Raw genomic sequence first — 21,900 nt, forward strand, 5'->3', positions numbered from 1 at the left:
ATATCTGACCATTCCTTGCAGGTTTTTTCATTCTCCATTTGCCCTAATGTTCTTTCTATGCTGTCTAAGTTGAGCTGAAGTTCTGGAGAAGAAACGCATAGTGGTGTGTGATTAGCTGTGCCAGTAGCAATTGTTATGGCCTGCAGTGGGTTCTGACATCTGTTCCAAACAGCAAAGCTGTTTTTCCTTCAGAAGCTCTCACATTACTCCAAATAGCCACATCCTTTCAAAACATGCTCCTGTGCTGTTCATACTCTCCTCTGGAAACCACTGAAACCCATTCTTCGCCTGTTGAGGGACAAACAAGGCATGTAACCAAGTATTTGTAGAAACAGTAATAAGTGCTCAACAGCTTTTGAATCTTATTCACTTCATACTTAATTGAATAAACACCAAATTTCTAATTATTGCAAAAATTCACAGACTGGAAGCTTTAGAACTTTCTTATAAATTACAGTGCTGCTATAGCACAGATTTATATTCATGTTTCTTCAATGGTTAAAAAATCCCTTACCTGTCCTGAAATGGAACATGTGAAATTAATCTATTCCAATTCCTTTTGCATTATTCTCTTCCCAAGCTGGAAACCTAACTTATCTGCATCTGATCAAGTGCCAATAATGATAGTCTGTAAGCAAAAACTTACCCAAATTCCTGGCATGTTTTAGTTTCAAGATAACCAAGTACAGATTTCCAGGGAGTTTCTCTAACTGATTTTGTATTTGGTGTATATTTATAGGACATTTCTCTCATATGAGAGAAGAGAGCGTGATTCAGAGTTTGGGTTTGCACCTGAATTACTGGTGTTGGCATTTACTTCCCAGTCATTTTCTTTCAACTGTGGGAAGATTATTGATAGGCTTGACAAGGACTGGACAAACATTTTACCTGGACACCAGGACATTCTGTGCCTTGGGATTTTGCCCTTCCCACGGTGGCTTGGATTCAGTTTGGCTGGGTGCTGTGTGCTGCATGTCTTTGAGAGAGTGACTCTCAAACTCCTTGAAGTCTCCAGCTAAGCCAGCAAAAGGCACAGCTGTTTATACTTTTATCTTGCTGTTTTCTTTTGCTTTGGGGTCAATCTTAAAATGAAATTTGCCTTGAGAAGCAAAGGGTAATGTGGGAGCCTTTCTGGTTCTGCACTTACTGGAATAGGTACAATCATTCACATTTTGTCCAAAACTCAGTGAAATAGCTGAATATTTTCTAGACAGCTGCCATGTCTAATCACACTTATTTGTGTTTAAATTTTGACGTATGGTTCCCATTTCTGAGAAGCCTTCATGCTCTTTAATGGATACAACATTATTTTAAAGTTGTGGACACAAGCAGAAACACTGCTTGACATTAGACTGATTCTGAAACAAGGTAACCCTATTTAGAGTTAATTATGACCCCTTGAGGGGAGCTGGCATAAGAAGCCCTGAGAATATTTGCAAAATTGGGATATTAGTCCAAGGAACATTTATTGAGCTTGAAATAAGCCCACATCTTCTTTCTTTCTTTCTTTCTTTCTTTTTTTTTCTTTTTTTTTTTTTTTTTTGGTGTCAGTTTGAGAGGAACAAGTATAATTGAATTGGCAAAGCGATCTCTCTGACATTGATTTTTACAACAACTTTACCTTTTAGACAAAGTCTCACATGTTATTGATTTGAAAATTCATTGTGAATGTTTTAAGGTCTGGTTTCGGTCTTCTCTGGGGAAGACAAAGAACAACACACAAAACAGTACAGTGTAAGGTACAGGTCAGGAGCAGAACAGTACATGTGACAGTCTCCTGTTTTCAAACCCAACGTTTGACTTTCCAGAGTTTGTTGTTCCTCTTGACTTACTTCTCTCTGCATCTATGACAGTTATGACAGTGGCACAAGCCATCTCTAGATTCATTTATGTGTGTGCTCATGCCCACACAGAGTTCCACTCTTCAGATGTCAGAAAACTCTCTTAAGGGGGGGGAATAGCAAGACATTTTTGGAAAATATTCCCTTCCTTTTGGTTTTAATTAGTGGTGCTCAATTACACAAAGGCATTATGATTGTATGAACAGAAAGACCTCACTGACTCTTTTGAGGGGGTCTTGCACCAGAGGAAACCACATCTACAGGGCAGGCACACTTCCCTAGGGACTGAGAGTACTCAGCTGTGGGAGATGGATTTACACTTTGTCTTTCTTAAGTGTTTGCTGTCTCTGCTGCCGTATTTCCCCTCTGTTTTTTTTTTTTTTTTCCAGGCAATACTAAATGTCAGAGGACAGATGCTGTTTAGGTAGGCATTAGGATATGGCTTGCCTGAATGCTATTCAGTAATTCCTGAATTTGAATAATTCATTTTCTAAAGTAACACTTCCCTATGCAGTGAATCACTTGTGACTCCTGCCCTTGTGACTGGGACTCCAGGATGGACCAACTCAGACACTCTGCAGCCTCTGCAGACTTCCCTGAGTAGCACAGCCCTGTCTCATGTTCCCATTGCCCCCCTGCTCATATTTGTGGTGTTTCAGAGCTGTGTTATGTTGCACGGGCAGCCAAGGGACAGTGCAATGAGAATGAGTCTTTATGTATTAGGGAGGTATGACATTCTGAGATCATTTCTCCAGTACAGAGCAAGAATTGATCAGCACATGTGGATCCTGGAACTGCAGGGGACATCTGGGCTTGAAGAAATCCCTTCAGGCTGTACATGTGCCATGCTACCTCCAGGCCTCGCAGAGCCCACACTGTGTGCTGGGTTTGTACATATATCCTGAGTTTATTCACGTTCTGGAAAGCTGCCCCAGGAATGTCTACAATCTGGCATGTAGCATATTACAGCTGCATTGCTGAAAGAAACCTCCAGCCAGCAAATCCCAGCCCGTTCCTGCACAAAGGCTCCTCTCTGTGGCTGCAGGCTCAGCTGGGCCATGGCCTCCCGTGTGCAGATGTTTGCTCACCCTGTGTCTCCACCCCAGCAAGGGCAGGATCTGCAGGCTGTGGGATGTGGCTGTGTGCACCCCACCTGCATCACCTGCAGCATCCCTTGAGGTGAAGGAAAGACCCAGCAAGTGGATAACTCCTCACACTCCTCTACTCCTTATGCTCACTTGGGAAATAGTTGACCTGGAGACCTGGTACCCAGTGGACTGAAGCAAGAACGAAGCCAAACCACATTTCCTTGGTGACTCTTTGCAAGGAGGAACGGCTGCAGTGACCTGCCTCAGCTGTAGTGTCCATGAGAAGTACAGAGGAAAACAACAGAACGTGGCCTGAGAAGAAACAGAGGAAAACTGAGCAATGTGGCCTCCCTAATTCACACATCTACCCAAATGTCCAGAGCTAAACTAAGTCCAAAGGACCCCAATTTTTTTTTTTTTTTTTTTTTAGCTGAACAGTTCTTTTCATTAGGGACCAAGGTAATTAATTGCCTTAGCAAGGAATGGCATGCACTGCACCACACTGCTTGCAGAAGTTGCTGATACCCAGAAGCAAAGATAATACTACATTCCCTCTATTCTCCACCCTGAGAATTCACATCAGTAACAACCCATTAGATCTCAACACTGTTTCCAAGAAATGCGGCTAAAACAGCATTTCTTTGGAGGTAACAAAAATAAATGTGACTCAAAAGAAAGCAATTTACCTAGGAAACTGAGAGCTCCAAACATTAGCATATCTCAGCTTTCTTGGGATTTTTTTATTTTTATTCTGCATTTCTAAATGGCACGGATTCAGTCCCCGTAGATGGGCCGTGACGGCGCACATCTGGTTTTATGGTTAAGGAAATAGCTGATTGAATCGATACACTCGGCACAGCTGACTGGGGTAAATAAAAGAGGCTTTGAAGGAAGCCTTGTTTTCCCCTGGATGGATGAATCCATGTTCAGTGCTGTTGCAATCGCCCTGGAGTGCGTGAAGTGACACGAGGGGGGAAGAGCTGTCAGTGTATTTCCTTGTGAAATGAGCGTGCTTGCTCTCTGTCCATCATAACTTTGGTTTTGTGAGAATACAGCTTTTAAAAACGGTCCGTTGCTTTCTGCCCAACTTGCCACAGTCAGCAAGAGGGAGGTGGCAGGCTGGGCCAGGAAAGTGGGACTGACCTGTGAGGTAAATGGTTTCCATCACTGTTATGATCACACCTAATGATTCTGCGTGGAGTAATTGTCAAACATGAGCTTCTTTGTTCTCACAAGCCCATGGGAAAGGATGGGGGAAATTGTAGGAGAAGTCTGTGTGTCCAGAAGGGTAGCAGAGGAAGGCAGTGGGGGTTCAAACCTGGCAGCAAATCCTGACTCAGTGTAAATGAACTGCAAAACTCTGGTGGAGCCCCAGGGTTTTGGAGGCCACAGGCTCATGTTTCTCTGCTTCAACCTTTTGGGCACTGTAAACTGTAAAAGCATTGGAAGAAAAACTCTCAGTCACCTTTTGCAGCACTGGGGCAGCCAGAGAACAGCACCTGAAGAGCTTGTGGGGCTGCACCATGGACCTCTCAGGATGATCTCCTGGGTGGGCAAGGGCTGCAAGCACCAGTTAACAGCTCCTTGTCTGCCAGATGTGTGTGAGATTCCCACAGAGCAACTGGCTGGCTGTAACCATTCCAAGAACTTACCTTCAAGCTGATAATTGGGGGTAAGACACAGACCTTTTACAAATACCTCAGTTTTATTTGTTGCCTTTGTTCTCCTTGTGCAGACCATACACAGAGTCTTTCAGGCCCCTGCTCTCTCTGGAAGCCCATATTGATCACAGCTGGAAAGTTACCATCCTAGGAATGGCTTTTCCCAGGCAGTGGGAAAGTTATTTTCTTAGGCACCTCATTGTCACATCATATTCTGGGGAACTACTTCAGAGCAGGATCTGTTAGCTTTATGACAGATCCCTTTATTTACATGGAGGGATGGCAGTTTGGGGTTTATCCTGCTAAAACATTGCAAGGAACAGGCCTGCAAAAAAAAAATGCTGGTGCAGAATTCATGCAGAGCTATCCCCAGGGCTGTTTATCTCCCAGCTCCAGCCCAAATCTCTGCCTACAGATGCAAATTGCACCTTGGGTTTTATCTTCTCTCCTTTCTGCAGCCAGGTCACCCTCTCATTATAAAGCCCAAGCAAAGGCAAAGTAGGTGGTTTGTTTCTAACACCTGGGAGCCTTTGCTGCTCTGTTGCCCTAAAGCAGCACAGATGGGGCTCATTTACCTGAATTTGACCTCTTAGGAGGGGCCTCTTGACTCACCTCTCCTGGGTAATTCTAGTGCAAAGCTGGAGGTGCTCTCCTAACCCAGGTAGGGCAGGAGCTTCCTTGTGTGCATGATTACACTCCACTTACAAGGAGAACATGAAGAAATACAAACACAGCTTGGTTTGGATGTGCAGTATGTCTCCAGTTTGTGCAAGGAGAACATGAAGAAATACAAACACAGCTTGGTTTGGATGTGCAGTATGTCTCCAGTTTGTGCCATGAGGAGTTTTTGCACTTAAAGTCTGACAGAGAAAGTGTCACCTGCCTGCCAAAGGCAGCTGTGCTCCACCAAGGGCTCGTGTCCTGCAGGTGGGAGGCAAAAGTGTCCTTGGGAGCTGAGCTCCTGCGTGGAAGGTACTCGACTGTGTGATCTTTGTTTGAAAATGAGTTTGAAGGGGAGGCTCTTCTTAGGTGTTGCTTTTAAGGATTGCCATTAGTAGCTGAAGTGATGCTGAGTGTTTCAAGGGTGATGGAGGCTCAGTAGAAGAGGAGTTCGTGTCCTGTGCCTGGCTCTGGTGGGAGTCCCACTGGAACCTGTGCTCCTTGGTACTTACCAGGCTGGGCAGGCTTCTCTCAGCTCTGCCAGCCCTGAAGACTGGAATTATCCAGATCTCAACTTGGGGACTGTCAGAGAAGCAATTCATTATTAAAGGACATTTAAAGCTCTAGAAATAAGAGAGCTAACAAGAAAAGATGAGTCTAAACAATGGGTTGTCAGCCCTCTGAGGAGTCAGGACTTTATTGGAGTGTGCAGGTTGCTGTAGGAAGACTGAGTTGATGCCATTAAGTAATACCTTCTTCTCCTTTAGCAGGTAACTTGGCTCTGGACAGAGAAATGGAGGAAATATCTGACACATTTACACCATGGAGAGCAGCACTTGCTTGGTGAGTGACCTTGGCAGAGGAGGGGTGGTCACTGTCCTTGCTGTGGCTGCTTTGGGAACATTAGTTTTGATCTCCTTCCTATGGCCTGCCTGCTACCAAGCTTTCCCTCTGCATCTCTGCTCGGAGTGTTTGGCCCAGCATTAAGAGCATGTGTCTGCTCTTAATGGAAATTGTGTTTCTGAGTGACATGGAAGGAGTTTTCCAAACTCTGCTAGTATTTCAGTGCGTGATCTGGAGCAAAACAGGCTGCCCTGCTGCACTTCGATTGATTGCTCCTGAATAAAGTGGACTCTTAATGCCTGTCCACAGGGGCGTTAAGAAATGTAAAAAGTATTTGTAAATTAAAATGCCTGAATGAAAGGCTCTGGTATGTGTAATCATAGAATATCACATTAAGTAGGAAGGCAAATGTCAGGGGAGTTCCTGGCATTCCATGAAGCCTAGCTTGTCTCACATAAATAGATTTAATAAGCTCTGCTAGAATTGAAGACAGGTTACATTTGAGCATATTTATTGGAATTTACATAAGTATACATCAAAGAGAAAATAATGCAGGCTCTCAGTTACTTCAGTCTAGTTTTTGATAGCTAATACTTCATCCCTTCCAGCATATCATAACGTTCCTTTTCATGGTCTCAGAAGAGCATAAGGAATTGAGTGAAAGGAGCTGAGTTGTTACTCTGTGTGATGGTCTGGGGGTTCAGGGTAGAGCTCTGTCTGTGTTTCATTTGTTTCCTCATGTTCTTGTTATGCCTAACTCTCCAGAACCCTGAGAAAGACAAATGACAAAGGCCATCAGAACAGTGATACATGATTTAGCCTTTCCATTCAGGAGTAAGCAGGGCCCTGGTGAAGGCAGAGGAAACTGCTGCTTTGGAAACAGGTCATCACTCAGTGGTCAGTGCAGGGCTGACCAACCATCTTGGCCCTTTAGCTATATTTCATGCTCTTGGTGTGTGTGAGAGCAGCAGATGTGTGCTGTGCAATCAGGAGTTACTAATGAGCAGGAGATGATGTGAGTTCCTGCTGTCCCAGCGAAGCTGGGTGCCAAAGGGACCCTGGAGAACAGGTACCTGCATGAACACTGTCCCCAGCAGCCTGTCCTCCTTGCTGAGTGCTGTGTAAACACTTGTGTGTCAGTATTTCCATCAGAAGAAGAAACATGAGTCTTTCTTTCACTGTAAATGTCCAGAGGCCAATAATTTAACCTTCCTGTGCTTCTGTTCCCCAGCTAATAAAATGGGGCTGCTCACCCTGCTCCCCTCTACTTACACAAAGCTTTTTCCCTGCTGACAGTGAGTGTTATGCTCCAAGAACCAACCCTTAACACAGCCAGCTTGTACATCTTGGGTGACCTGGTCTCATCCAAAAAGCCAAGAGCCCTTGGCAATCACAGCTGGAACTTAGAGGCCAGTCTGTGGTCAGAAACAAGAGCATGTTTTGTTCATACACAGCCAACTCTGCCAGCTGTTTCCACACTTTAGCAAGTGTTTCCTATTGAAACACAAAATGGTTGATGGGAACTGAACCAGATACAGCCATTCCAGCTAACAGCAAAGAGTTACACCCACGGAGAAGGTGAAAAAGATGTTAGATGTCTCCAATGCAGTATTTACCGAATTACCAGATGTTTGGAATCCCTTAAGTCATCCAGCAGACCTTTGCAAGGCAATGTTACTCTTGAGTATCATGGCTCTCCTGAAACAGCATTAAAGTGAGCTAATTTTAGCCTTGAATGATGGGATTTTTTTCTCTAACAGAAGGTGTCCCTGAGGACATGAGGGTAGATTTTTATTTCCAAAACGTTGCCTTTGTATATTTTGAACGGATCATCTGGATGAAGTTCTAGTGGCTGGTTCAGACTGTCTGATTTATAGCAACAGCTGTTCACCTTTGCAAATGGGGAGATTCTTGGAGATACAGAATGCATTTATGAACCTGATATTCCACACCAAAGTCAGGTTTTCTTGCCTCATTTCTGTACAGGTGTAAATCCAGATAGGCTCCCGTGAAGTCAATGAAATTGTTCCATGAAAGGCATGAAAATCAGAGCTGCAGGAAATGGCAGAGCAGTTATTTCTTTCTCCAGTGGACTGAATTTCAGAACCCATAGTGACTGGAGGTGATTAAGGTTGAGAAATGTGCCTAAGGAGTGATAGGGTGTTCCTGCTGAGAGATTGGGAAAAATGTGGATTCTTGCATGATGCCTGGGGAGCCATTTCTTCATATGGCTAAAAAAGATGGCAATTGGAGAGCCCAAAACTAGGAAGTAAAAAATGAAAGAATAACGAGAGTGGGAGATACCTTGAATATTTAAATATTTAATCCCTATATTTAAATATTTTAATCCCTATATTTCAAAAGGTAGGATTCTTACTGCTGAAACTTCCTGCAAAAATTTCGTTGATTTTCAGTGTTGAAGTCTGGAAAAAATAATTGACCATTCTGGGTTAAAAAAAAAAATTAAAACAGCTTTCAGACAGCTGTATCAATATATTTCTTACATCTTCAGATATTTTTATTATTTTATCTACACTTTGCCAGAAAAAAAAAAAAGCTTCAGAATTTCCCATGACATTTTCGTGTTTTGACTGAGCAGATACTTTGGGGTTTTGCTTAAAAATTTGTAACTCTTTTACAAAAAGAAGTTCCTTCAGATATTGTAGAAGCTCCAGCTCTAGCTTATCTCTGGGGACTTACTTATGCTTTTTTAGGTGCTGCTGGAGCATTAGTATCCAAATGAACACTCAAGGCTATATAACTTTATTATTACCAAACCTGCTGTATTTCACACATTTGCACTCTCTTCACCTCCAGCTACTCAATCCATCTCTGTGTCTCCATAATACTCTTAGAGCTGAGCTGTTGATGCCTGCTCTGATTTAAAATGCCATGATGATTAAGTGTCCTCCATAATCCACTAAATGGAATAAATAACATTATTAATTCAGTATGCAATTGTCTGGCTTACAACACTGAGCTTAATATTTAATACAGCGTAATGGACCTGATTTCCAGCTACTAGATGCCTTCCCTTAACTTGCCTCTCCAGTCATCACTATTTGCTTAAAATATTGTTCCAGCTGAAGTGCAGCAGGAAAATTCCCCAGTAAAACTGAGGCAGAAATGAGACATGAGGAGCTGTTTTGTGTTCCTGGGGGAAACAGGAACACAAAACTGCCTGTCAGGAGTACAGGCATGGGCTGTGTTGATGTCATGTCAAAACTGTGGTACCCCAGCCTTGCTCCTGAGTGCACACAAAGTGTTGTTTCCCATTTGGATCGTGGTGGCCATGTGGTCCTGGAGGAGAAACAAGAACAAAAGGTGCCTGAGCTCCACTGACATTAGTGTAGGTCCCAAAGGATCTGCTAGAGGTAGTGCTGCTCCTTCGGATGGATATTTGTTTGGCAGAGTTATAACGTGCAATCAAAAAACGGAGTTAAATCAAAGACCTGGGACTCTTCCCAAAATAAAATCAATGGGAAGAATTCACCCTGGTATCTTTTAAGCAGTCTGGATACAAAGCAAATTATTCAGAGCTGGATACTGCCTGCCAAAACCTGCAGCTTTATTCATCTGAAATATTCCAGCGTAGGAAAAGGCAATTCAGGACTATTCTCTGCTTTGTCTGGTTTAGATCTCAAACTCCCAAGGGCAGGGGCTGCTTTTCAATGCCTGACACTGGGACCTTAATGCTGCTCCAGCTCATCCAGTACAGGGATAATGAAGTGAGCTCCTTGCAGTAATTTGGTTTTGCTCTGTAGGCCTGGGCAATAAGCAGTCATTTTAAGACCTCAGAGATTTGGCTTCCAGAATACCTGATGATGAATTTTTATAGCCAGTTTTACTGCTGCTGAGTTGTTGTTAGCAGAGAACTAATCTGAATGCATAATATGTGGAAAACACAGTTTATATCACCTGGCAAATATATACTTCAGCTTCTCATCCAATCCAGAGCTAGAAGCGGGATGATTTGTAGGATCTCCATGGCCAATCACAAGAATATATTTGGAAAGGTTCAAAATTCCATCTAAAATCAGAGGTTTTTAAATGCCAGGGGTTTATTTTCTGAGTTGACCTGGATTTGCACAGAGCTAGCAATGCAAAGGCAAAAACCAGCTGGAAGTGTAACTGTGAAGAAAATAGAGAAAGCTCCTCAAGGGGATTTTTTTTTTTCCTTGAAAATGGGCAAGGAATTAGATATTGTTGTTTCAAATATCTGATTAACAAAGGAGGAAAGCATGAACCTGGGAGCTGGCAAGACAGCCAGGTCAAGTGTCTGCTGGCATTAATATGATCCAAACCACTGGGCCTATCACGAAAAGGATTTTGCTGCTGGTTATTCGGGGACCAGGCTGTGGTGTGAGAATTCTCCTGTGTCAAAACATGCCTGAACTGACTTTCACTGCTGGACACCCATGTCTTTGCTCTCAATGCAAATTTATTCTTAACAAGGTTCCACTGGAGCTCTGTTCTTTGATAAAGGTATTTTAAATGTCTTAGGTAGGGTTCTCTGTGCAGAGAAAGGAAATTTGAGATGTTTAGTTTTTCCATATTTTCTTATATTTGTCACAGAAGGTGCCAGAGAGCTGGCATTTTGGTACTAGGAGTCTGATCCAGCCTGAACTCCTAGAAAAATCTGTAACTTCATTAGGATTTTCTATGGAGGATCCCTGATTGGAACACTCAGGCTACTTCAGATTAGCCCTTGGTTCTAATGCAAATACACAGAGAAATTGCAAGGAAGATATAAGTGCCATTTCCTTGGCAGACCTTTTTCCTCTCTGCTTAAGCATTTGTAAACATACAGCACTGTGCCCTAATTGCTTACAAATTATTGGGTTACCACAAATGCTTGCACTGCAAGTGTCAGGAGATGCTGGTGGCTTTTTTTTTGTTATGATAACAAAGTGCATGTCCACAGGTACACCCTCTCCATAAAGGGACATAACACTTGGAAAACTCCTACATTTCTACTTGTGCCAGAGACTCTGGGTTTTGCTGCTGCATCAGCATGTATGTTAACAGTGTCATTCTCTCAGAAATAGCTTTATATTGCTGGTCTCTAAAACCCCAAGGTAACTCTACTCTGCAGCCAGCTCTAAGGGGTACAGAAATCTATCAGGATTTCAATCCAGGGCATACCTGGGAAACATGAGCATGATGCAGTGTTCCCTGTGCCTGGCTTGTTCCTTGTACAGCCCCACTGAACTCTGTTAAAAAATAGTCTCCATCATTACCAGCAGCTTTCCTCTACTCTTCTCATGTGCCCCCTCCATTGCTGTCTGTGTTTACAGCCCAAAATGCAGCCAAGAGCCAGAATTGTTGCAGAAGTACAATGTGTTCATGCTTTGCTTTGGATGAGAGATGGTAGAGTGGTGCCACTATTTTTCCAAGTATTGAGAACTTTTCAGCAAGCTCTGTCTGGTCGCTGTGGTGAGGTCAAAGCATTGGCAAGAACAAACTCAAAAGATGTCTTGCACCATTTCTCAATGTCTGTGGTTGGTTGTCTTTTAAAGTGTCAGCTCTTCCTGCAGAATGGAAACAAGGTTTTGTCTAGGAAACATCCAAATGGCCTTTTCTTTTTGGCCCTTGGGAAACCTTTTGAAATCTTCCAGATGAAAAACAGAAAACTCTCCAGGCTTGAGTATGTGTATTTGTGGGTGTTTCACAACTGCTGAGGGCTAAAAAGTACAAGGAAGTCCAGGGATCTGTGCTGGTAGGGTGCAATGGTAGATGAAGATGCAGCAGCCCTCTCCTACTGCCCTCCAAAAGAAGCTCAATGGCAAATTTGTCATCCAAGCCACAAATGAGAAAATGCAGTGGTTCGTGTTTCCTGTACTTTACAGTAAGTTTACTGTAGTTGATCAGGTTAATTCATCTTGGCCCTGCTTCTTAGAATGCTCCCTGGTATATATTCCCAGAGGAAAAGCCACCTGTTTTTCCAATCTGCTGCAATATCTACATTTAAAAGAGGGGAATATTGTATGGAGTCCTGCTCCTGTTTTGAATGGCCTCCCTGTATTGGGAGGACAATTTTGCCACATCCCAGTCAGCCTTTTATAGGTGCAGAAACTACAAGAAAGTCCCTGGAGTGGATATGTGGTGAGGGCTCTTCTACCATTAGGGCTGCATTATAGGGCATTTCTACACTGCTTTTGTCAGCAGTCAGACTGATCTCCACTGAAAGCTGAGCAAGGGAAAATCCCAGGCCAGCTGGGCTGAAGGAGCTTTTTGTACCTGCAAGGCTGAGGGAAGCAGTGGATGAACTGGATCTGAGTTTGTGCTTTAAAGATTTCCCCACATAATAAAAGCTTTCAGGTCTGCTTCACTAATTGCTCCTAATACATCCTGGCTTGGCTCTTTTGAAGGGCAGCAAGAGCAAGTAACTTTGGGTGTCTCTTGGAGCATCTCTAGGATACCTGGGGCTCCTTATCTCCATGAAAGTAGGAGGTTTGTCTGCTTAACAACCTGTGCATGTGACATGGCAATCACACTGGCCTGTGGCACTGCTGGGTTCTTTTATGAGCCACAGGAATGAAGATCTCTGTGCCATGCAGGGCACTGGAGTCCAGTTGGTTGTGTCAGCAGCCCATCTCAAATAACAGCAAGAACAGATGACATTCCAGTGGAAACTCCTTTACAAGGAAATGCTTCAGATTCCAGATGTTTGGGATTTTTCTGCATATTTGTAAAGTTAAAATGTTCCTGTAGGACTTGGTCAGCATAATTATCCATGCAAGGTTTTTTGTTTTCAAACTGTACTCAGTTTTTTGTGAATGTTGGTTGCTGTCCACACTACAGCCTGGAAGTCCTTGCTGGTGACAGGAGAAACTGAACTTGCAATGATTCAATCTCGCAATGTGCTGGTAGCAGTTTAAATTATTTGTGTACTCCCATTAAACAAGTGACAGAGCCAGTATTTCTCTTCCCCTACCTTCCACTTCAATCATAGCTTATTGCAGTGAAAAACTTACTTGTTTTGTCCCTGAGAAGGCTGGGGAAAGGGTTTGTGTTTCTGCTTGCTTAATTGGGAAAAGGGATTTTATGTGGCTGCCTGCACTTGCTGCCCTTATTACACGAATTATTCCTCTATAGATTTGAGAGCATCCTCTGAGCAGTGAGTCATAAGACACAGCAGACTTCCCTGGAGAGGCAGATGTAGACAGCCTTATCCAGAGCATCAGCTGTGCCTTTCTTCTCTTTTCACAGACAAAGCAAAGGCCCACGGGGTCATCCTGCCTCTCTGCAGGCAGAGAGCTTTGTCTTCTAAGATCAGCTACCTAAAGACATATCTGTTTTTCAATCTATTTGGATGAGATTTTATTTCTTTCTGCAATCCCTGCCCATTTCTGCCTTAAAACCATCACTGTTACCCCACTGCATGACTTAAAACTTTACTGTCCATTTCAGGAGATACTTATCTGTCTCCACTGCCTGTCTAAAGTACCAACACTCAGCTTCTCCAGGTGGTTGCTTTGGTAGGTGCTGTGACTTTGGCCTACTGGTCTTTTAAGAGGTGCACAGTCTGAGGGCTGGAGAAATTTGAGCAGTGTCAAGAGTCAGATATCCTTTCTCTTGGTTTAGCACATTTGCCAGAGTACAGCAGCCAGACATGGTTTCTCCCTGCACGCAGACCCAGAGCAGCAGCACAAACATCTCGGTAAATCCCATTCCTTGCACAGCATTTCAGAAGTGTCCTTAATGCCATGAGAAATTGGCCCTGCATGTGTCCAGAAGGGGATGGTTCTGGCTGGATCACACATTCAGCCCCTGGCTTTGCTCATTTGCACCAGCTTCTGCACACATTGATGGGCTTCAAAAGCTCCCCAGTCCCCACTCCCCCAGTACCCTTCTCTTGTGCTGGGCAGACAGGAGGATCAGGAGAGACTGGTTCCTTTGAGGGGGAGAGCTGGAGTGCAAAATGAGCAGCCCACAACCCCCGACTGGCAGTACTTCATTCAGGAACACTTCTCTCTCCACAGGGGCTGGTCTGCTCTCTTTATCCACCCTCTGACATGATCCTATATCCAGGCACTTAAGAAGAAGAAAAAAGCAGCAAAACTGAAAGCTGCTATTTTTAAATTCTGCCCTTGGCTCTTTGCAGCACTCTGCTTTCCTCCCTGTGATTCAGTGTTCTTTTGAAAACTAGGCACCAGGGCCCTGTGGTTTCCTGGTACTTGGAACATAAAATCTCCTAATTCTTCTCTCACAGCAAGCTTCAGAGGCCAGGGAGTGATTGATATTTTCTATCGCTTCATTAATAGTCACGGCACAGTAGTTTCCTAATCTGTTTTTGCACTGCTTTTTATTTTGAATAATTTGTCTTTCAAATTTCCTCAGCCCTCCATGTCACACAAAGTGACTGCTGTTTGCTCCCCTCCTGCCTTTTAACTGCTGGGTTGAGACCTTCAGGAGCTGGGAAGTTGTGGGTCCTGCCTCAAGGGGCTTCTCCATGTTTGTTTTAATAAGCCTGGCAAATAATCCTGAGGGTATGTCCTACAATGATCAAAATCCTTGGGAAAAGAGAATTCAGCCCAGTTCCTGAGAGTCTCTGTTCACCTCCGTCACTGTGCACAGTGAGAAAGTTTGTGCCATAATCCATTTTCCCAGCTTCATGGCCAACCTTGGATCTCCCCTTCTTCAAACTGGACCTGCTTTGGAGTCCTCTGTGACAAAGGCAGCCCAGCCATCCCACGGAGGTCAACAGGATTCCTCTGTTTGGCCATCAGCGTGGAGAATCTGTAGTGCCTGAACTGCTTTTCTGTACTTCTTACACACCTCCAACCAATCAATTCTAGTCCAGGGAATTAATTCCAAGCTCAGAACCTGGATATTAGACCTACTTCTGAGGTGAACAAGGTGCACAGGGCACGGGAACTAAACAAATCCCTGGCAGAGAAAGGAAAACCTGGGATATCTTCTGCTGACCATGCCCATCCCCATCACATCTTCAGGGATAAAGCTATACTGGATAAAGGCAGAAAATGCAGTGGGACCCATTTGCAAGGGGCTTTTGAGCATCCACAGAGGAGATGGGGAAAACAGGATGGGAGCCAGTTGTTGTGAGCCAGCTTCTCCCTCCCACACTGCCTTGTAAACACCTGGAAGCTTCACCTGTTCATGAGCTGCTGTCCCAGATTAAACAATCCTCAGTGCAGCTGGGGCTCTCTGGCATGACTGCAGTAATCCTGAACTCGCTGTAAACTGCTTTTTCAGTCAACCCACCTTGGAAAAAGGCAGACAGGCTGTAGTCTAAACACCCCAAGAGTCTGTATTTGCTTTGTTCCAGCACACTCTGCTCTCCTGTGATTTAAAACAATGTGTCTTTGTGCTTATCTTCTGGGCTTGGCAAGGCAGGATTTACCTCTGAGTTTTTGTCTCAACAGGAGAAATTGCTGTCTAACAGATCCTTTGTGGACTTCCGACCAAAAGCATCCAGTGCAACATATGGTAAGTCATTCAATGTTTTATAAACTCAGACCCTCAACTACAGTTATTTATGGTGGAAACTGGCATATCAATAGTTTCTTTTTGGTTACAAGGATTGTGAATTCTGGCTTATGGTTTTTATGACATCTCAGTTTGGGTTTCTCCAGCCCTTCCTTAGATTATAATGCCTTTGACTTTACATTTGCTCCTGCTGGTGCCTGCCACAGCAGCTTAGCTTAGCACTGTGGTGTGTCAGCAAAGGAAGAATCTCAGCCACATTCCCCTTGCTCCAAAACACACAGGCCCTTATTACTCCTATTAAAGGGGAAGGTTTGTGCCCTGATGTCACACATGGCAACAGCGTGTGAGGACGTGGCTTTGGATGATCTGTTACTGCACTGATGTATCCATTCTTAGTCATGTCCTCCTCTGATGCAAAAAAGGGATGAGACAGTGGATAAATGAGTGTGGCTTGTGGGGTGGCTTTGTTTAAGTTCTCTTGGTCTAGCCATCAGCACTTGAATGATTTCTGCAGTGGAGAGTAGTTGGGATTTATTGCAACCTCAGCACGTGGGAGGGATACACTGTACAGTGGTGGAGAGAAACTGTGCTGGCAACCTCTGGGCTACTGCAGAGAGCAGGACTGGGTCTGCTACACCAGCACATTTCTGTCTCTGCAGCTTTCAGCCTGTGATGTTGCTCTGTGCTCAGTGGTTGAAGGGCACTTGTGTGCCCTAATTCCAGCACAGGGTTAGGAGGTTAAACCTTTTCTGTAGTTGTTTGGATCATATGAATTTCTTCTGTGCATCTGCTTCTGGTATTCAAAAGTGGTTGTCATGCATTGCAGGGATCACCTGGAAATTGGGTTGACTGTGTGAAAGGTGAAATGGTACCTGTGGTGGGACACTGAGGAAGTGCTTCCAGGCCTCTTTAGGGAGAGAACTTCTGGGTTTGCACTCCCATTGACCAAGGAGGTGCCACACACCTCCTGCTAGAACTGAATGCACAGTGCATGTTATGCAAATGTTTTATTGCTTCCAGGCACGAGCTCTCCTTGGGTTTCCTTTGTGGTTAATGCAGCCCATCTGTAGTTTAAAACCAGCAATGTCCAGCTCTCTTGCTTTTGGTGTTTTTTGTAGTGCTGTGCTCAGGTGATCATTGTAAATGTATTGCTCTCACTTTGGACCTGGTTTTTACAAAGTCCTGGATTCTTTTAGTTGTTCCAAGATGTGCCTACACTCTCTAGGATCTTTATTTTGTGTGTGGGGAAAAGGAGGGACTATAGGAAGTTCAAGGGAATGAGTAAGATGGAGCAGAGCAGTCCGTAACGGCAGCAGTGTGACTTGGAGCTCTCCTGACTCCAAGGGACACCAGCTGCAAGGGGACACGAGGAGCTCTGGAGCAGGTGAGGTGAAGAGGGCTGGCTTCCAGGGATGCCTGATATGCTGTGCTGCACTAAAATGCATCCAAACGCCAGCCCATCTCTCCAAACTCTTCCCTGCCGTGGCCAAAACGTGTCTAGAGGGATATGTTCAAATGCAGCTGTTCCGTCTGATAGTTTTCCATGTTCTGACAGGAAGGCTTGTATTCCACTCTGGGCTTTCTTATGGAGTGAGGAGCTGTGAGGAACTAATACAGCTCCTTAAACTCCCATTACACCTTGAATGGGCTGGAAAACTCAGAGCAAGCCCAGCAGCCCAGAGAAGGACTCCAAGGATGAAAGCAAGAAAGATGGACCCCTGTTCCTAGCCCAGCTTTCCAACTTTGTTTCCAGTGTAGCATTTTAGGAGATCATTGTGAAGAACAATGGCAAAAGTCATGGGGCTTAAAATGTGCACCTCAAAGCCAAGAATTATCATCTTCAGTCAGTCCAGCAGTAAAAAAATGAGCCCCCTCTTTTTTTCCACAAGGGTCAGAATATGCCAGGACAGAATTTAGCCTTATATATTGACACGGGAACATCAAACATGAAGTGTCTGTTAAAAGCAGAATGTGGAGTTATCAGAGACAAAACAAGACTCGGACATTGGCAAGGAAGCACTTCATGCCTGACTGAGCTAACATTTCCTAATTGCAACCAGAGAGCTGTGCAGGAGTTCTAAAACTTTACCTTTTTTCCAGTAAAAATGTTCCAGTAAGTGATGTGCCCCTGTGAAAACTATTTCCCTTATTGCTCATTCTTCAGAATAATTATCATCTAGCAGCATTGAAAATATCTCCTCAGTTCCTTTTTTTTTTTTTTTTAATGTGTCACCATTTCAGCTCTGTAGCCATCCTGCTCTTGGATTAACCAAGCAGAGATGGTCAGAACTCTGCTCAGAGTTGGAAAAAGGGGGTGCTCTGGCATGGAGCTGCTGTTAAGCCATGGCCTTCATGTTTCCTGTTGGATTTACTGTTTTGCACTTGGGGTTAACCCCTCCCCTCTAACTGGCAGATTCCTGCATTTCTGAGTTCTGCCTAGTAGCAGAATTGGACTGAGCAAAATACCACAGGAAGGACAATGCTGAAAGAAGTATTTATTAACTCTGTTACCAGATGCAGAATGGTAGGCAGCAAATCCAGCCCAGACACATCTAACCAATTTTAACTGAAGGTCATGAATCAGCAGAGGTCTAGCAGAGGTTTTCTGACTACATGCCCAGGAGATGTGCTCTTTTCTGACTATATCCTATCTCAAATGTACATGTTGCCTTGCTGAACTCAGCATTTTTCTTTTCCCATCACCCCTGTTAAAATTCAGTGAGGTGCTAAGAAGCCAAGAGCTTATGGTTTCAAAGAGAATGAGGAGTATTTAAAGTTTCAACTTGGGAAAGTCTGAATCTTGAGAGACCAAGCTTTTCAGCAAGTATTTTCCACCTGAAATTTTGTGTCTTGCAATACCTGGGGATGGTTCTGCCAAGTCACCTTGGACATGCAGCAGTGAGGTCTTTGGTCCAAAATCTCCTGGAAGTGCGTGGCAGTTTGCCCAAAACAGGGATGGGCAGTTTCTCTCTCTTTCAATTTCAAAAGCTAGCAAAACCAACATAACCAACATGACAAGTTAAAGAACATGTCACATCCCACTGCTCTGTGTGCATGCTTATCCTTAATGATGTGCTTTTAAGGATCTTGGATAAGAACCAAAAGGAGAGCTTTGAAAACCGCTCATACAGAATAATAGTATTTAACCTATGATGTCAGTTCACACCGTATCATCTGCAAGAATAATAAATAAGCAGTCAGCATTCTTACAGTAACCTCTCACTATTCAGTACCAGGAGGTGAGGGGACATGTGCCTCCCCAGACATCAGGTGGGCCCCGGGGGTGGTGGGAGTGCTTCGTTTGGGTTTTGCACTTGACGGTAGCAGTGGGGGGATGAAGTTAAAATGCAATCATTCTGAGTCAAACAGTAAGGCCTAGGAAAACAGATGTGGGATGTGTGCCATGAGCCAAGATCAACTTCACAAAACTCAAAAGATTACTTCTACAAAAACTGGAGGGGGGGTGGAATTATCCAGTCAGGGTTGTGATGGATGGGGGCAAGGAAATAGTTCAGGAAAGTCAAACAAGAGAATCTGCAGCACAAAAATGTTAACTTCATGGTGTTGTTTTTTTGTTTTTTGGTTTTTGTTTTTTTTTTTTTTTGTCGTACGTAGGAAATTCTTTCAATAGGATATGAAGGGTATTAATTAGTATCTACCTCTGACATAAAATGGGGGAACAGAGGCTTTTATTTCTCTGAACTGCTTCTGCACTATCTCAAGAGCAAAAGTGCCTTCCTCTTTAAAATCCTGAGCATATAGGGCTAATCAGAGTAGAACACTTTGAGGCCACTAAGCTCACCCTAAGTATTGCAAACCAGCTGGGCACTAGATTGTATTTACCTGCTCTTCTGGCCTGGCTTCTGCATCCAGGTTGTGTCTTATGGTGCTGCTGTGCATCTGGTGTCTCACTGTACTGGGTCTTACAGCTCTGTGCAAGAGTGGCCATGGAGACAAAGCACTTCCCAGCTCAGCTGTGAGCACAATTCTGGCTGCTGCATCTTGTCCAAGGTGAGAGGAGGAGAGATCCCTGTGCATCTCTAAGCCCCGTGCTCCTGGGGCTCCAGGCAAGAGGCTCAGAATGAGTTTTGTTTGCTGTCTGGGAGCTCTTACCCTGCAGCCTAGAAATCCTTTGGACTTAACTGCAGGCTGTAAAACAGGCTGGGGAGACACTGGCTTCTAGCTGTTTGTCTCCAGAGGTAAACCACTGTTCATACAGTCCTAGCCTCTAGCTCTTAGATTGAAATTCCCTTTCCATGCCAGAAAAGCAGCAGCTCCAGCCTACAGAAAGCTCATTTGCCATGGTTGTGCTGTGGGCTTGTTTTCCTCCACAGTAGCACCAATGTCTGGCTGGAAACCATGGCAGATGAGGCTCTCAGTAAAACCCTCATCCCTCACCAGAATGCAAGACAAAAGAGCTGCATCTCTAATGGACAGGCTCATATCTCCCTCTGAGGAGAACCATTACAAAAATATTTCCCAGATATTTGGCTGGGCATTTCACAAAACTATCCAGTTTCATGATGCTGATTTTCCCATTGTCTAGACAGTTGCAAATCCAGACAGCATTATCAGTGTGAACCTACTGCACACATGCAGACACACAAAAGCCCATTTTTCTGCCCGTGCCTTTTACAGGTATGTTCTTGCTCATGGTGGTCACCTCCTGAATTGCTCCAAAGTGCCTGGACAAATCCCGTAGGGATCCCATTCCTCCTGCAAGGCTGGCATTTGGTTCAAAGCAACACTGAACTGTGTGGGTGCTCTGAAGGTTGAACTGGAGAGAGGACCTGGCCCCTCACTGCCTACCTTCTCCTGCAAGGAAAACAAACTGTGCTCAGGGTTGGACAGTGCTGTGAGCCAAGCCTGGACATCCTTCCTAGGGACAATCTCCTGCCACAGTGGTGTTCCAAGGATGAAAAGGTTTTTTTCTGTGGCTTGCATGCTGGAAGTGCTCATGGAAAGATATTCTGGAGCTGTAGGCATGTAAATGAGGCCCTGCCAGTCTCCTGACAATAAAAAGGTCTGTGGGTATTTGTTCCCTCTGTCTGGCTTGAAATGTTTAAAACCTGGTTGGAGGAACAGCACATTCTTGCTCTGCACAGCAGGGGTGCCAGCCCACATTTTAAGTCAGGCTACAGCACCTTCCCCGACTTTGGCATGATCAGTACTTGTATTTATAGCTCCTCTGTAATGCCAAGGGGCAAAAATACAGCAGGAGCAGGAGCTGTATTTACAAATAACTTCTGAATGAAGATGCTTAGCCAGCAGCAGCATTTCCTGTTGTTTCTCTTCTCTAACTTGCTAAATTCTTCACCTTCTTTCCTGGGCCTCATTCCATATGTGCACGGTTTTCCTGGCCCATTGAAGTGGGGGTAGCCCCTGGCTGCTGGGCTGTACCTGGCTCTGTCCGCATTTCTGTGGAAGATCCATGTGAAATACAAAGGGCTTGCCTGCAGCACCCTTCCAGCTTTTTTGGAGGGAAGAGGGACTCACCCTGTGTTTGTGGAACGTGAATGTTGCCAAGCAGCTCTTGACTGTGTGTGGGTTTACCAGCATGACCGAGGCACCAATATTGTTCTACTAATGAGAGTCCAGGACTTGTAGAGTCTGAACAGCAATGACCCTGTTCTTTACCTGGTGAGGGCTACACCCAGGCTGGGTGATTTGTTTCCAGGAGCCACCACTGGCTCCTAAAGGTGAACAAAAGGGAAGGAACTAGATATTGTGGAAAATGACCACAACATGGTGGTTTCGTCTTCTGACTCAGAGGTGTCTGTTACCAGAGCCTGGGAGGTGCAGGCAGAGAGAACCCAGTGGGATCTGAGCAGCGCTGAGATTATGTTCCAGACAGCCAGTCCATGCAGGAGTGGAGGAGGAAGAGGGCAGTTCTAGGTCAAAATCTGTGAGGCTTCACAGTGAAAGTGTTGGGAAGGGAGGGCTGGAAAAGTTCTTTCTTCCACCAGGATGGCTGTGGTCTGTTCTCCAGCTGAACTCTCACTCTTTGTCTGCTCTAATCCACATCTTCCCTCTGCCAGCTGGGTTTGTTTTGCAAATGCAAATCTGATCTCCGTAGTTTGTCCTGTGTGTCTTGCTCAGTTTTCAGGACTCGAAGTTTCCACCAGATGCACTTTAGAGCAAAGCATCCTACTTGCCCCTTTGTGACTAAAAAGGGAAAGTATTGTGGCTCTAATAATAGCAGAAATCTTCTAGTCTAAAGTATTTTGCAGAAGGCTGGTTACATCAGCAACTTTACTACTGCAACTCTCATTGTGACATTTGACTTATTGAAAACTGAAAGATTCAGCCCCATTCAAGTTTTATGTCCATGGAACACACCCAGCTCTAGGGCAG

At 44.5% G+C, this 21,900-nt stretch overlaps 1 long non-coding RNA gene across 2 annotated transcripts; it reads left to right on the forward strand.

Annotated features, from left to right (window-relative positions):
- Positions 1-5,111: 5,111 nt before the first annotated feature.
- On the forward strand, positions 5,112-21,103 carry LOC137484507 (uncharacterized). Of its 2 annotated transcripts, none has more exons than XR_011004903.1 (4): positions 5,112-5,251; positions 6,018-6,093; positions 15,483-15,546; positions 15,850-16,259. It is a non-coding gene; the product is annotated as an uncharacterized lncRNA (long non-coding RNA). The 2 variants fall into 2 exon arrangements; XR_011004902.1 differs by lacking the exon at positions 15,850-16,259 and adding an exon at positions 20,185-21,103 and having other exon boundaries at positions 5,116-5,251.
- The last annotated feature ends 797 nt before the right edge of the window (positions 21,104-21,900 follow it).

Source organism: Anomalospiza imberbis, chromosome 18 (genome assembly GCF_031753505.1).
Source record: "Anomalospiza imberbis isolate Cuckoo-Finch-1a 21T00152 chromosome 18, ASM3175350v1, whole genome shotgun sequence".
Taxonomy (NCBI): Eukaryota; Metazoa; Chordata; class Aves; order Passeriformes; family Viduidae; genus Anomalospiza; species Anomalospiza imberbis.